Raw genomic sequence first — 16,346 nt, forward strand, 5'->3', positions numbered from 1 at the left:
GTATGCCTGCAAGTAAGGGGAAATCTTTAGTTTGACAGTGGTGTGGCTGGAGAGTCTCAGGGCTGATTTGCAAGAGAAGGTTAGCAGTAAGATTAAAAGGGAAGGTTTATATTATGGTGGTGAGACCTGCTACGATGTATTGTTCGCCCACAACTGGTGCAAAACACTGCAGCTAGATTTTAATCTGATGCAACTAACCAGAGCATGTCATCCCAATTTTAGCTTCCCTTAACTGTCTTCCAGTTCATTTACTAATCTATTTAAAAAAATAAAATAATAATATGTCTTTAAGTCTCTTAGTGGTTGTGCCCCCTTTTATCTGTCTTAGATGGTGCACCCATATGTCTTGCCTTTTTGTCTCAGGTCAGGCAGAGGTGCTGAATATGGAGCTGCCAGGCAGGAGGAAAAGAGGAAGACCATAGAGAAGTGGCGAGAAGGAGGAGGACACTAGCGATTGGGTGAGATGGTTGACCCCTAAAGAGAGCAGCCAGATGAAGAAGAAGAGTTTTGTTAACCTTTCTCTCACTGACATCAAAGTTCACCTGAACAACAAACATTAAGTTTAGTGTGCAGCAGTCTTGATGTGGTAATTTCTTTGTGTTAAGTTTTCTTTGGTAATACTGTGGATAATGTACCGCTAAGACACTGTTTACCTTTAGGACTACTCCTGCATTCTTAATCTGTAAACCTGAAATCGAATCTGCCTGAAATTCTTTCCACAAGCCCGAAACCTGCAGTTCTCTGTAGCATTTAACATTTTGTGATGGCTGAAATGAATGTTAGTTCATGTACCACGGAGAGAAATGTGCATCTAGAATTGTAATTTCCCTCAATCGCATTACTCTGGCGAACTAGCTACAGGTTTTATATCAGCTCTGTAGACATGCGTAGTCTTACTGTTTGCTTTGAAGTTGTGTGCATAGAGGCAACGTGTTGGGGGTGGTCAACAGGGGCCATTAGCTGAGTTTAACACTGTTTAATCTGGTGCTGTCTGAGCTTATAGTTTAGCTGTTTTAGCCTAATGGAGGAGAGTCTGAAATTGCGATCTTAAACATAAACCACTTCTACGAACAGCATTGGCAGCAGTATTAGCTTGCCTATCAAGTATTAGCTTGATAGGCAGTGGACCACCATATAGTAGAGCTGAATTTGATCTCTCTGTATCAAAAACACAGAGCCCAGCCATCACTGGATTGTTTTTAAAGCCTATGCAACTTTTAATACACAAAAATACTATGGAAGATGGAAGCCTTATTTGGTATGCATCCAAATGAAAAGATGGCTTAGCCAATGATATTACAAATATATACATGCTTTAGTGTATACTGACTGCTATGCTATGCCTTTCAACATAAATACACTGCTCAAAAAATTAAAGGAACATTTATTCAAAGTACAGCATCAAGTCAGTTAAACTTCTGGCATATTGATCTGGGCAGTTAGTAGCAGAGGGGGTTGTTAGTTTCAGCTGCTTTAGTGTCAATGAAATTAACAACAGGTGCACTAAAGGGGCAACAAAGAGATAGCCACCAAAAACAGAAATGCTTTTAGACTTGGCGGCTGCTGACGTTTTTGTTGTGTTTTTTTCACTACTTTTGCATTTGACTAGGGTCAGTATCATTACTGGTAGTATGATGTGATCCTACAGAGATTGCACAGATAGTCCAGCTCCTCCAGGATGCCACGTCATTACGTGCCATTGCCAGAATGTTTGCTGTCTCCCAGCACAGTCTCAAGAGCATGGAGGAGATTCCAGGAGACAGGCAGTTACTCTATGAGAAGACCATGGAAGGCATTCCTTAACCCATCAGCACGCCTGATATCTGCTCTTTTGTGCAAGGAGGAACAGGATGACCTCTGCCCTCTACAGACTGATAATTTTCATTTCTGTCCAATGATGTGGCATCCTTTCTTTCCCGACCCAGTTCATATCCAGCATGGTAATTTTTTCCCCATTGTTTTTTTTTGAAAATGTTGTTTTATTTTTTGAGCAGTCTATTTAGGAATGCACTTGTATTTAAAACAAATTCAAGAGTTTGATTTAGATGCATAAAGGTGCTCAAGAATGTATATACACACACATATTATTACCGTATCATGCACCATAGCAGGAAAACATAGAAAAACAACAACTTGACTTTCTATGCAACTTGCGCGGATCTGCTGCATGCGATAGCCTGAATGCAGGTATCAAAATGCCACACATTCAAATGAAATTTCCTGTTACATAATTTTTTTGCCAACCTCAGAAAAACAAATGAAACCCCATCGTTGGTATTGCAACACCGCAGGATGTTGCAATCCATACTAAGTATTGCTCAATAAAGCATTTTTATTTTTACAGCAGGTTGTTTACCTCAGTCGCCCTCAGAATCTGCAGAATACTTGATTATAAGAATTCATGAAAGCTCACCTCTAGTTTTATCCGGTTATGATGAATCACACCTATGTGGGGCTTTTTACAGTAAAACAAGCACTTAATAAGAAACAAAAAATGTCTGAATAAATCAACACAAGGTTCTCAGAGTCTCTAGAAGTATAAAGATGTATGTTTTGTTTGTGTGACAGTAAGAAATCACACAGAAATGTGCTTCTTTTGTTTCCACCTTTGTCTTTAACCAGTAAAAACATGGGAGCATTCATCAATGTGTCACCACTGGCAGCAGAATTTGATTAATTGCACCCAAGATGCATTTCATACAGTCTCCCAACCATGGATGGATGATAAGACTATTATTTGGAGTGACTGTTTTCTGACCCTTTTGCTCCCATTTAGTCAGATCTGGGAGTGATGTCTCTGAACAGGAAGATTACCTTGTGTGGCCTTTAGAAAAGTGAAATTAAGATGCTGTGCAACAAAAACCACGACACCAAACACTGAAAACAGTAAAAGGTGTTTTTGTTGCTTGGTTCTTTAATCCAGCAGCCTGCTTTTGATATGAAACCCTGACAAGCAGTTTGAAGTAGTGCTTGCCCTCACATGAAGAAATAAAATACTTGCTATGTGCTTTAAGTTATTGTTTAAACGCACTTCAGCGTTTAACCAGCCACATGTCATTCTTTTTATTTGCTACTCTGTTGCTACGTTCAGCTGCCATAAAGGCAAACACCTGTGTTTAATGACAGGTTAAATTTAAAATCTGTTTTTTAGCCAATAACTAATGGTACTGTGAGAGGCTGTGCTGCAGTTATCTTTATTTAACACTTGTATCAGCAGCCTTTCTGCCTTCAGACTGATCTTCAAATGAAACTTTAATACATTTTTAACAGCTAACTGTTTAAATCATTTAGATACAACTACAATACAATTTGATGGAAAACACAAAATCCCCTATTTCACAAATTCTTTTATTTCAGCAGTTGAATAATGATACAATACCAACAACCAACAGCAACAGCTGGCATCAATCACCACCAATAACAACTGACGAACAGCAGAAACCAACAATAATAACAACTAACAATAAACAACCAGCAACCAACTACAACAACCAACCACTACAACTACCAATGACAACTACCAAAAATCACTACAAACACCAACCAACAGTCAATTACAGAGTCAGCCTTCCTGTTCTGTTTATTTAGTCTGTTGGTGTCTCCAGCTAGTTAAAGTAAAGTTTTAGTAAACTAAAACTAAACCCTAAAATCATGCTATTCTTATATACTTATATCTTTGTTGGTCTGCCAGTTTTCTCCTCCATCACATAAGCACACTCTCCCAAGATAGAGTCATAAAAGGAATATTTCAAACATGAGGTAAAATTACACTCACATTTAGAGAAAATCAAACAACACAACGGCTCTAGGAGAGAACACATTTGTGTCTCACAGTTTCCTGACTGCTTCTGTGCTTGTGGTTCCTGTCAGGAAAACCTCAGAAATGAAGCGTTAGACCTTCTCTGTCTATTTATACACCAGGCAAACCTTACCTTACATTAGTCAACAAACCACGGGCAGCAAGTGTTTGTATTCTCCTCTCAGTCGTCTCAAAGTTGACCAATGTGTCTGAACCAAGGTCAAGACAGGAATGTTGATAAGAAACAACAGTCACAGCAAGCAGCATATCTGCATGTTGACAGAGTGTAACTAGCAGAGTGAACACAGTATGTAGTGTATCAAGTCAGGTGTTTGTCTCATATATCTCTTGCTTGTCCTCATTCTCTGAATGTTTAAACTGAGACTAGTTTGAGTTTGTGCAAAGATCTAGAGGTTATGCACACATATATTCTGGGGATGCACATATCAGTACTTTTTTATATCTCCCTCATATGGTGTAATTCTCTTTATTTACCCAATTATCTTCACTTCCTAGAATCTGAAAGCTACCATTCTTTTTCAGTGCTTCTCTTGATTGGACACTTTGTGTTTTATCATAGTTTTGCATGTAAAACTGGTCAAGGCAGCAAAATAAACCTCTGCACTACGTAGAAAATGATATTTAAAATCAGTTTTTCTTTTTATCTCCTTTCTTGGACCTCCAGCATTGTTTCACATTAATTCATAGAGGACATAAGACTGGAGAAAGGTAAAAGAGCATGCATCAGCAAGAACAGATAGGACAGATTTAAGCATGGAGGAGGCTTGCAAAGAGGCTTGCAAATGCATACTAACTATAGGCTGGCTACAGCAGCGTAAATATCATAGGCTCTATATGAATCAGCTAAACTATCAGCTGATATGGGCTTGAACTCCTTTTTAACACTTGTTAAGTTACTAAAACATGATGCCTGACTGATTTTTTGCAAGGTTTGTTTCAAAAGGTTTGTTTCTTGTATTAGCCAAGTTAATATGTAAATTCAGGAATCGATGTCAAACTAATGAAGTTTAATTTCTTTTGTGCAAAATTCCTTTCCTTTACCCTTCATCGGTCACAGCTCAGTAAGCGAACAATGGAGCTTTAATCACTTCACATAACTTGTGACACTCACTTGATTTCACAGTTTCAGACTGCTTGAACTTTTGCACTTTATTACTTTTTTTTTTAAAGACCTGTCTGGAAGGAGGTGTCTTTTTTTTTAACAGCCTGCATATAAAAGAGCCAATAATTTCTTTCGGGCATGTGAAAATCATTTCTAGATGGACTTTAAAAAATATCTGTGCTTATTTATTTTCCTGTTTCTTGCAACAGACTATAGATTCACTTCATAAATAAATAAATAAAATAGATTAGATTTACCCAATAATCCCAAATTGTCAAGTGACAATTTTTTTCCCCTAGACCACATCAGTATTTACCTTAGGCTATCTGAGTAACCCAGTAAAATATTTTTTTTGCCTTTAACACAGTTTTATTTAACGGAACGTATGTAATTATGCAGTGCTATAGTAAAATCACAAGGGAGTTAAGCCGGAGTGCTTGTACAAGAGTTGAAAACACTTACAGAGCCTCAGGGGTACGCTGGCTTCAGCTTCTTGGATCTTAAGTGGGAAGCAGAGGAGACTCTACATGTTTAGCTTGATGTTTCGGTGATGTTTGAGTGCTGTCTGCTCTGATCAGTTTAACAAGAATTTACAGTGCGTCTGCAGACCTCCTATGTCTCCTGTCTACCCTCGTAGGCGAAGAATGCTCCACACCACACCGTAAATCATTGTCAACGCCGAGCCATCTCTGTCCTGTCAGGAAGGCTTTGTGCACTTGGCTGAGCACATTATATGCCTAAAGTCACATCTGATCTCTGACTTTGATCACTGCTGGGGCCAAACTGAGATGGCTGATCTTTTTGAGGCCCCTCTAGAGCAACGTCACCTCCACATTACAGCTCACATAGGCATGCCCAGATTTTTGGGAATTCCCTTTTTGGACATAATGTACAAAAAAAAGTCCCCATAGATGACAGCTGTTATCAGACAGTGGCTGATAATGAGAAAATAATTGATCACTGATTATCAGATCTCATCCTGCAGTAGTTTCATACCATGAGTTTTAAGTATATAACCAGACTGTTGTTACTAAGGCCAATATTTTGTTCCAAAGTAAAATCTCTTAAAAACTGATGAATGCACGACCCAGACAGAGCCTCCAGAGGCTGAATTATACTGACCTTGGTGGTACTCTGATTTTTTTTTGCCTTTAAGTGAAGACATAAATGTCCTCTTGAGAATGAATTGCAAAAATTTTATAATCCCTTAACATTTAAAGTTCAGTACCTACAAATCTAATTACCTTCACACTGGCCTCAACTGTTCTTTGGGATTAGTGATAAGCAGCGAACGTTAGCTTTCTAGCATGGTTCACAGTACCCCCTTCTAGTGCTGTCATCCTGGGCTTGTTGGTTTGCTGACATTATGTCTTCAACGTCATGTTTTATTTTATTCATTGCACTCATAAATGTTGAAGGGATAGGATTTTTCATGCTTTATTGATCCCACAAGGAAAACTATTGTGTTACAGCAGCAGGATAAAAAATAAAAACAGTGTATTCTAAAATAAGTAAAGTGCCACAGATGCATAGTAAGGGCCTTATACTATGAGATAGTGGAAAAATAGTCCTTTATATATACCACAGTGATAAAGAGTGAAGAAAATAAAACATAAATGTGAGGTAAAGTAAAAAAAGAGAGGAAAAAGTAATACTGAGATTGTGGAAGATAGGAATGGAAATCATATTAATAAAAACAAATTGTTTTTATCCACCTAGTGACCGAGGTGATCATTTGGTCCATATGAAGTCCATCTCAATGCCAAGAACTCAAGGTGTTATTGGTAGGACAGCAAGGTTAAAGCATATAAAATTTACAGAGACATAAAGGTGATAAAAGTATAAAATCTTCACATTTGAGAGGCTTAAACAAGAAAATATTTGATTTGTTCGTTATAATGTCGTCCACTTTTTTCCACCTGGGGCTGGGTATACCAGGGTGAGAGGCAGGGTATACTCTGGACAGGTCCCCAGTCTATTACAGGCCTCAGTCAGCTTTTTAACTAGCTTTTTAACCAACGTTAGTCTCATGTTTAATGGTTTGCTCATAAATGGACCCGGTTAATCCTTTGATGACATATTTTATGACTTATTATGAATATTGATGTCATATAAGTCCATAATCTCAACATCATTATATGTTCATTTCACTTTAATTGAAGTTATATGACATAACAAAAACAAGAGGCGTTAGTTAAATAAGATCTTCAAGAGGAAAAATGTGCATTAATGATGTTTAAACGCTAACATCTGACATTTTGCTCTGCTGCAGAATGTATTCAAAGTCTGACTGTACTATTAATCTATAGAACACTTCCCATAGTGCACATGCGTACAGTAAAACAGTTCAAGCCGAATATTTAATGCTTCCAGTAAAATAGACCAGACTGTGTATTCTGCACTTATTCATCGACTTTTCATAGTGCAGATACGAGAAGGGTAAATGGAAGCTGGCCATCGAAATGCTGCTGGAATCACTAAAGGCAAATAGGCTTACTTCCTGCCAGCTGACATAAAATTAACTTGAGCCATCAAACATCGCTGCATTTTCCCTCCACCACTGGGGGGAGACAGAGGCCAGCTCATAGGTGTTCCAAGCAGTCTCACCATTCAGCTGATTTTCATTAACCTCAGTCATGTTTTCTTTCATTTTCTTCATCATCTCTGTGATACGAAGATCAAATGCCGAACTGAACACCCATTCCATGAACCTTTTTTAATAAAAGTACATTCCTTTCTTTGTTCCTCCTCCGGAGCACCTTACTGTCATTGGCTCTCTGATGTACGGTTTCACCCCAGCTTTAATGCATAACTTCAAGAGGGCAATACTTCATATAGTTAGAGAAGCGTTAGAGAAGAAAGGGTTGAAGACAGCCTGACCATCATCTCCATCTGAATAATAAAAAAACCCCACTGTGTTACTTTCTCCCCTGCCTTTACGCCTTTATTAAAGGTTGTACGCTGAAGATGGAAAACATCGAGGTAATAACATTGAGGCCAGCTCAATCAATTTCATGGGCTGTTTAATGGAGAGGTGGCAGGTTGTCCCATTACTTTGTACAGTCAGTGTGTCTGATGAGACATAATGGACGGAAATAAAACAGTGGAAGGTTACATCACCTGTCCGTGTCTTCTTAAATCCAAAGACGGCAAATAGAATCTCTTTTCTTTGAGTGACGATCGTTAATTTTGTTGCTCAAAAAGGAAAAAAAAAAGCAGGAGGTAATCACTAGAGACTGAGTCACCGTCTTTTCTATTATTGCTACATAAATATATGCAGGAACTCAGCATATGCAAATGAGTCAAGCATCTTGACTGATAAATAAATTGTGCAGAGCTGTTTCCGTGCACTCCCACTGCAGTATAACCAGAGTGCAGTTTTATGCAGAATACTTTTGCAGAGTGCATACAAGTTTTCTGTTTGAACTTGCATATTATCTAGTCTTTACTATTATGTCCTCCGGTGGGCTCTCACTTTGTCCTTTTACAGAGGTAAGCGTGAGTCACATTTCCTTTTGTGGAAGTAAAACACTGGAGAGGAGAAAGTTGCTTCACAGAAAGCAGTTTTGTTATTCATCACAGAGCACCAAGTGTTGATGCCGGGGCTGGTTTTGATCAATAGGGGGCAGTGTGGGTTCACAGAGGCTGCGCTGCTTTAAGTGAAAAGGGATAGTGAACAAAAGCTCTCTTGAGTACAAAGAGAGGAAAATATTATATAATAAAATCATCTTGGAAGCAGAGCAGCGGTCGCCTAGGAATTTCTGGAAACTCAATAGCTTTCATTGTTGAAGTATGAGTTTTCTATCCCCGATTCTTCTGGTGCCTTTCACCTTTTAGGCTTATGTTAAAACAACCTTGATCCAGCTCAAACCTTTTCATTTTAGCATGTGTGCTCAGTTTAGTTTGTGTTTGCTCTGTGTCTCTCTCTCGGCATTAGCTTCTGTGACTGGAGTGCCAGCCGTGGATTTTATTTTACCTTTTATATTTTGATTGTCGCGTCCTTAACTCTCAAGTGCATCTCGCTGGTAAATCTGAAAGCAAAGAGTCAATGATTTACTCAGTGAGAGCAGTTTATTTAGGTTTACCTAATCAGACAAATCAAGCATCACGCTCACTCATTTGAATAATTTCAGTGTGAGTGACTTGGTTCCAGTCTCTTTCTGACTGGCTGAGGCGCTTGTGGAACCCTTTGTTGAATGCCAGTTAACTTTAAAATTAAATTCTAATCACTAGTCTCATGCAAGTTAAAATGGAATAAGCAAATTTCCATTTAAATCGTTTTTTTTTCTGTTGCATAGCACCTCGGGTGAAGAATTAAATGTTGGTGTGATCTGTATTGAGTGCGGGTTTACTTCAGGCATTAAACAAATTAAAATTTATGGCTCAAGATTGCTTGGCTGAAACCACCCACTGTATAATAATCATTATTGCACAGCTAATTGTCCACCACTGTACATATCATTATGTAGTAGTACCTGCAAGGGCATTCTTTACAGTTATCTAGAATTCAGTGGAGATTAGGCAGAACAATTGTGTTCATTATGGGAATTATTAGCAATTTTATAAAGTACCCTAAACAATAAAACCGTGCGATCAGAATGATCCATTCATATATGATATCTGCATTGTTGCACCCCCACGCAACTTCTATGCATAATGTAGTTTGGGTTTATGAAAGCAGCTGTACATCCATTTCGAAATATCAAAATGCCTTCTGATCTAATTTCGCCGAAGTGAAGGAGGAGTTGCAGCTGCTGAGTTTTCATGCTGCACCACAAACCCCTCCAACTGTTTCTCATCTGCTTGCTTCGCCTCATCATCTTATATAAGGAGTCGACTGCACTCATTCACAACCCCGAAAATGTGAGGCACAGCTCTTTCGAAGTAGAATCTCATGACTTTCTAGCCATGTAAGCAGCAAAGCTCCTGGGAAAGTAGCACTTGTATGTCAGTCAGTTCACCAATTTGGATTGTCATAAAATTTACAGGCCAGTGGCGATTCTAGAGTCGCCATTGCCCTGGGCAAGAAATTCACAGAGCTCATTGCCATTATTGTTATAAATAATGTGACACCAACTGGAAAAGCAGTCCAATAAAATGACTGTTAAATCATTACCCTGGATTGGTTAGGTTGGTTGGTAACTATGCTCTGCTAAACATGTCGACTCACCTGGACATGCTAGGCTGCTCTCCTAGCTAGGCTATGTTATTCAAGTGTCTCTCCTCTACAGTTGGGGTGGCGAAACCTTAGGAGCTGAAAGTAGTTTCTACTTTTATCTGCTCCACTTGTCTTGTGAATTTTTCTCCTCTTAGTTCCTCTTTCAGAAGCCTGACTTCACCGCATATTTGTTTAGTGGCTTTCCTTGTTGTCATTGAGTTTATTTAAACAGAAACCTGCATGACGTTTGCAACCATAGTGAGGGTCAGGCAGGCTGCGTACCCACAGGAAGTGATTCGCTCATCTCACATTGTTTTGCAGTCGACGGCCGGTCACTTAAGGACATTCTAGGCTACATAGCTGGCTAGATGTTTGTTGGTGATTACAATGGATGAAATGATAACTAGTATAGGGAACCAAAGTTTGCTAACTTGCACTACTATGGGAATAATTACCCAGTAATAATGGGCATTTAATGGGGTATATAAAACCTGGAAAAATTTGTACATCCACACCAAAAAAGAAACAAGCTGTGCGGTAAAAGAAAAAAAAAAAGAAAGAAAAGAAAACAGAAGGGGCTCTGAATTTGATGATGTTGCTCCAGTTTAATATCAGAATGTGAACATGTCAGGAGGCTGATTTTTGAATTTATTCCAAAATTCGTTCCATATTAAATCAGTCAAATCAGTGACCAGTCCCCACCTGATCCCACAAAGTCAAGTGATTTTTCTTGTACATTCACTTTAGCGCATCCAGTGAAGCCATGCAAAGCTTTACCTTCGTACTAGGAAAATCGTCTATGCTGCAGGGCCAGACAGGATTGAAATTTGCTGCTTTTTAAATCGTAATTATTTTATATCTTATTTTTGAGTCTTCACAATTTCTGAAGTACATTTGATACCCACGTGAAATATTCAGGGCTGGGAAAAAAAACAAAACACTCACATTTGAGCTCAGTTAAGAACCAACTAAATCATTTTTATACAGGCTCGGGGGGCCACAATCTAAAGCTAGATCTTTCTATTTGTGTAGCCAACTTTGAGTATCAGTTTCAATAGTAAAACTCTACCAACTCTGAGTATTTTATCAATTTTCTGATAGTTTGGTGAAGAAAACTTACAAAATAAAGTTTTTACTGAACTTTGTGCAAAACCTACGATACTCACTGCTGGACTAGGAATAAAAAAAATCAAGTAGCAGCCAGGTGCTGCTAACCATATGGTCTTAATCATCTGCAAGTGTGAGCATCCCTATAAACAGGGGTTTGGGCCTGCATGGGCATGTTTGCTGGGTCAGAGACTTAAGTATCAAGGCATTTTAGTTTCAGTCACACTGAGTTGTCAGCACAGAAGGACTAAACTGTATTCTAATTATTTTTGTTCTTTCCTATGATTAAACTATGTTTAGAAAGTCTTTTTGACCCCTGGGGAACTACAATGTTTTACTCTTGATGAATGTCTGAAGGCATTCTCACTACTCAGAATACACAATGCACAAACATCCTCCCACGTGTATTTTAAAGAATAGATTAAACAGCATTTCACCAAGTCTTGTTGGTGGAGTTGAAAACCATAACAACTGTTTATTGATGCTATTTCTTCTCGGGGAGTGACTGAGGGAGCTGCAGCGGCTACTGTGTAGGTGGAGGAGGGAGGCACGCGGCATTCCGACATTTCTGAGGAAGCAAAACGCACAGAAGACAAAGAATGAAAATTACAGGAAAAATCTGTCTTGCCTCCTCTGAGGTATTAAGCTGTGAGAGACATATGAACGGCTGGTTTGTTAGACCCACTTTATAATTAGACTTTGGGCTGCCACCATCATTTCTCATCTCTGTGGAAAGGAGAGCACCTCCTCATCACAGCAACCTGCCTGGAAGGTGCTCATTAATGTAGTGATGGACACACACACTTAGAAAATACTGAAATCTACAGTAAGCAGACCTTTCTTCTTTATTTACTTCAACATATCAAATAATTGTTATTCAACCGATTTTTAAATGAAGACAAGTTGTTTTGTTAACAGCTGTGCAATAATGCCTGCCCCAACAATCAGGATCCTAATTATCACACTAAAGTCAGTTTATGCTAACATCTGTTTCGCCTGCATCTTTTTATCATCTTGGAGTCTCTCAAAGATAAAGTCAGTATTAAGAAAACAAACAGCAGTCATGTTTTATTACTGTAATATTTTACTGTCAGTCATAGAAACACAGCAAAGCAAATTCATTAAACAGAGGACTGTTCCAGACCAGAAGCTTCCTTCAGCAGCTGTTGAGTTAGTGTCTGGTCCTCCACCCCTTTGTAAAATAAACTTACTTATAACATCAGCATAACTTTGCTTCAGAAATCCTCTGTTCTCCACCCTGAGCTTAAACTGATTAGATAACGGTGTCGTCCTTTTTGTTTGAATGACTCATGTTAGGTTGATTCGATTTTAAGGTTGTTTTGTTGAAGTGCACGGCAAAGGCAAACCTTCAGAGTACTAAATACTTTGTGAGCTTAATTCACTTGTTGCTGCTGGTGCAAGAAGTAAAAAATGAAAAATATACTAAATATAAAGCATTTTATAAAACTTATTGCAGTACTGTAAAGGGCTTTGCATTGCATGTGCGAATGGCAATATTGGGTGTAACATGTTAAAAAGTTCAACCCCAATTGGTCGCAGTAGATGGGTGCCCCTCCCTGAGCCTGGTTAAAAGGGAGTTTTTCCTCCCCACTGTCACCAACCGATTTATGGGGTTTTCTCTCTGTTATTGTAGGATCTTCACCTTACAATATAAAGCGTCTTGAGTTAACTGTTGTTTTGATTTGCCACTATGTAAATAAAATTGAATTGAATTGAAAACGTATCTCTCAACAATGGTCTACAATTTGAGTGCAAACAGCATTCAGGACAGAAACAACTCCATTATAAAACTATTGATGACCCAAATTATTGCAAATGTCTGCAATCTTGTTGCCCTTGAAATGGCCTAAAACATGGGGAACAGATTTGTGACGTTCAAAACCACTCTGGTGTGTCCAGATGGTGATAAAATGGAAATGTGGTTGACTCGGTCTGCAAACAGTCTTCAACTGAATGAGTTCTGACTGCGACGATGCTGGTGAGGAATGATACTAAAGCAGAGTTTATGTTGACCCCAGCCCAACAGCCAGATTTTCTACAGGTGATGAGCTCTCAGGCTTGTAGCATTGTAGCCTCCATTTCTACCTATACATGCTTCTATAGTAGAAACACAATAGTCATTGGACTGAAGTCTGCTTAGGCCAGTCTTCAAAGTTAAAGGCTAAAAGAAAACCCATATGTCTATCATCATTATTACAGATATTTATGTCAACGTACGCGAGTGTAGCCTCGGGTTTTATGTTGTAACGACTTACTTTCTCCAGAGAGTGATTAAATTACATTTTAAAATGACTGAGCATTATATAATTCATAACTTTTGATGAGTTTTGTTGAGTAACACCGGCCAATGGGTGAATGAAAAACTGCAATTCAGAGTTTGGAATTCAAGGACGACTAGGGTAACACACTCGGAGAAGCCGGTCACCCTGAAACTCCACCACCACAGCCACCACCAGGTGTTTGATCTAGCTGCAGCCAACTATGCAATGAACCACAACAAAGGCACCAAAGTGTATAAACTACAACTGAAGGCACCCACCACCTTGACTACACACCTCATCATTATACAGGGACTGTTTCAAGTTTGACTTTCATCCCGTGTCAATAGAAAGCTTTTTGAAGAAGAAACAGAAACAGTACTGTAGGAGCTTCAATCATCACAATGCATTTTCAACTATTTATATATGCTGGATAAATAGATGGGAAGTATGAAATTATGCTTGAGGTCATGCTAAGACCTGTATAGTAAAATGCATCTTATTATGCTGCCTGTACAAACAGCTGTACTGATACGTAGAAAAGCATATCTGTGGCTCGCATGAGGGAAATTACTGAAATATGTGTCTAAACCTCCCCCTGGTATTTAAGTCAAACACTATCTGTACCGCAACAGCTTTGAATATGAAAATGTTCCATCAGACAGATACACAACTGTATCGTCTGCACGCACACCTGAATACCTGCTCTGTGACAAAATCACGCTGAATGACCATGAACTGAAAAGACACGAAGCAACGAGCCACAGCTGTGAGATAACCATATTTTTCACCTGCCAAAAAACCAACAAAATAAACATCTTCCACTCAAAATAACACAGCTACTGTTTTCTGCTTGCATATATTATATAAAACTTTAGTTAGAATATTTAAAAAACTGTCGAATCTGGCAGTGAAAATATAATTTGAGCTGCTAGACTGTGTGGGGTTAGTTGTAATATCAGGATTATGTTGTTTTCTGCGAGAAAATTCATCGACAGATGTAACAAAATGCATGTTATCTGTTCCAGCTGCGTAGCTTACTCCAGTAATTACACCGTAGTGCACTTTATCTGTGATACATTGTGTCTACATGAAAATTATATTTTTATTTGTTTTTGTGACTTAATGAGATGGGATTTTACCCCCATTCTTCAGAATTATTTTATAGCTGACTTTATTAGATCTTTATACAACGTCTTTTTATTGTTGGAATGGCTTATGTGTACAGTTTTAAGCAGACAACTGCTTTATTAGATTTACTAACCACTTTGCCTACAGGATATTTCTCTGTTTTATTGCTTAATGTTAAAATTACTATTTCATATTCGGAGGTTAATCCAGCATTAATATTGTACGTTTTCTCGGAGTTGTCGGTTTAAGTGCTAATAGAATTTTGTAACTTGGCATGTTAAATCTTGCTTGTTGTACAGTTACTGAGCAAAGTATGCTGTACATTGTTGGTACTTACCCTCAGCTTAAAACACACCCTGCACATACTGTCAAGTGATGTATGGGTGGACAGTGTTGTGGCCTCTAACAGCACTTTAACAGCTCTCGTCCACGCTAAATTGATTCCTGCCTCAGCTTTTTTTCAGCTTGCTTCTGTTATCATTCCTTCACTCACAGAGCTGGTAAATGAGAATGAAGGAAGAAAATACCATCTACTGTATTTAATAGATTTTAAAAGTCATTCAAAGTGAATTTTGAATGACTTAAAAAAATCTTTTGGAGGATAATGTGTTTTTGGATGAAGGGTTGGATATCAGTTTTAATTGATGTGTATATAGTGTATATGTTGAGCCTATAATAAGTAAACATAATACTAAAAGATCTTCAAACTCAACTTTAAATTGTGAATAAAAAGTGAACGGGTTTGAACCTGACTTATATCTGCATATGCTGTTACTGGGCAACATTTTAATGTAATCTCTACATTTTTATTTAGCTTTCCTGGGTTAGTTGAGGGGAAGAAAAAAAGGCTGTGAAACCCTGTGTATGCTGTCCCTTTAAAAAGAAACATTTAATAAGCAGGGTAGCATAAATCCTCACACGAACTGCAAACATGTAGATTTATTTAGGCCTGCATGAATGAAAATCAATCAGATGATTTGTAAGTTTATTTCACACAGTGAAATGATTGGAAGTAATTACGCAAATCATTTGAATTTTATAGATATAACTTTCTAACAGATGTGTTGTTTCATTCAAACTGCAGCTCATTAAAGACTTCATTGATTTTGCTGTAACTGTGTCATCTTTTTGGAGTCCCACCAGATCACCTCCTGCATCCAGTTACTGGATACAGATTTCATTCGCACAGGCCAGCTGAGACTTTCAGCGGGTCATAAAACACATGTGGTCCAACAGAAGCGTAAGTGATGGTTATGGTTTTTCAAAGCTAAATCATTCCTTTCCAAAACATTGATCACCAGTAAAATATAAATAAAGACATAAAGGTTGCCTGCTGCAGACAGAAGTCAAAGAGAATCCATAACATGTTTTCACCGCTTGCCCTGCAAGTAGAGCTCTTTGAAAAGTCTCTAAAGTTCATGAATAAACACAGCAGACTTTTAAAGCGAGTACTCCAGTGGTGCAGTAACTTGCAGAGACACGTTTAAAAAGCACAGTCGAAACCATTGAAGCTCAAGCTCCAAAAAATTGGGTCTTAAACTTTCCATAATGTAACATGATGACATCTTTTGTCAGGCGTCATGACTCCTACATCTTACAACATTATTGAAATGACTTTTCAAAGCTCCTCCAAAGCAACCAGACACATTATACAACACATTTCACAGGTTGTGTAACACTGTGTGACTACTTGATTGTGATTCTTTACGTGTGTTATATATAAACCTCCTGTGAGATGCTCCTTTCTTG

This window comes from Mchenga conophoros, linkage group LG10 (genome assembly GCF_057382185.1).
Source record: "Mchenga conophoros isolate Kocher_MC1m ecotype Shallow Benthic linkage group LG10, M_conophoros_male_GT1.1, whole genome shotgun sequence".
Lineage (NCBI taxonomy): Eukaryota > Metazoa > Chordata > Actinopteri > Cichliformes > Cichlidae > Mchenga > Mchenga conophoros.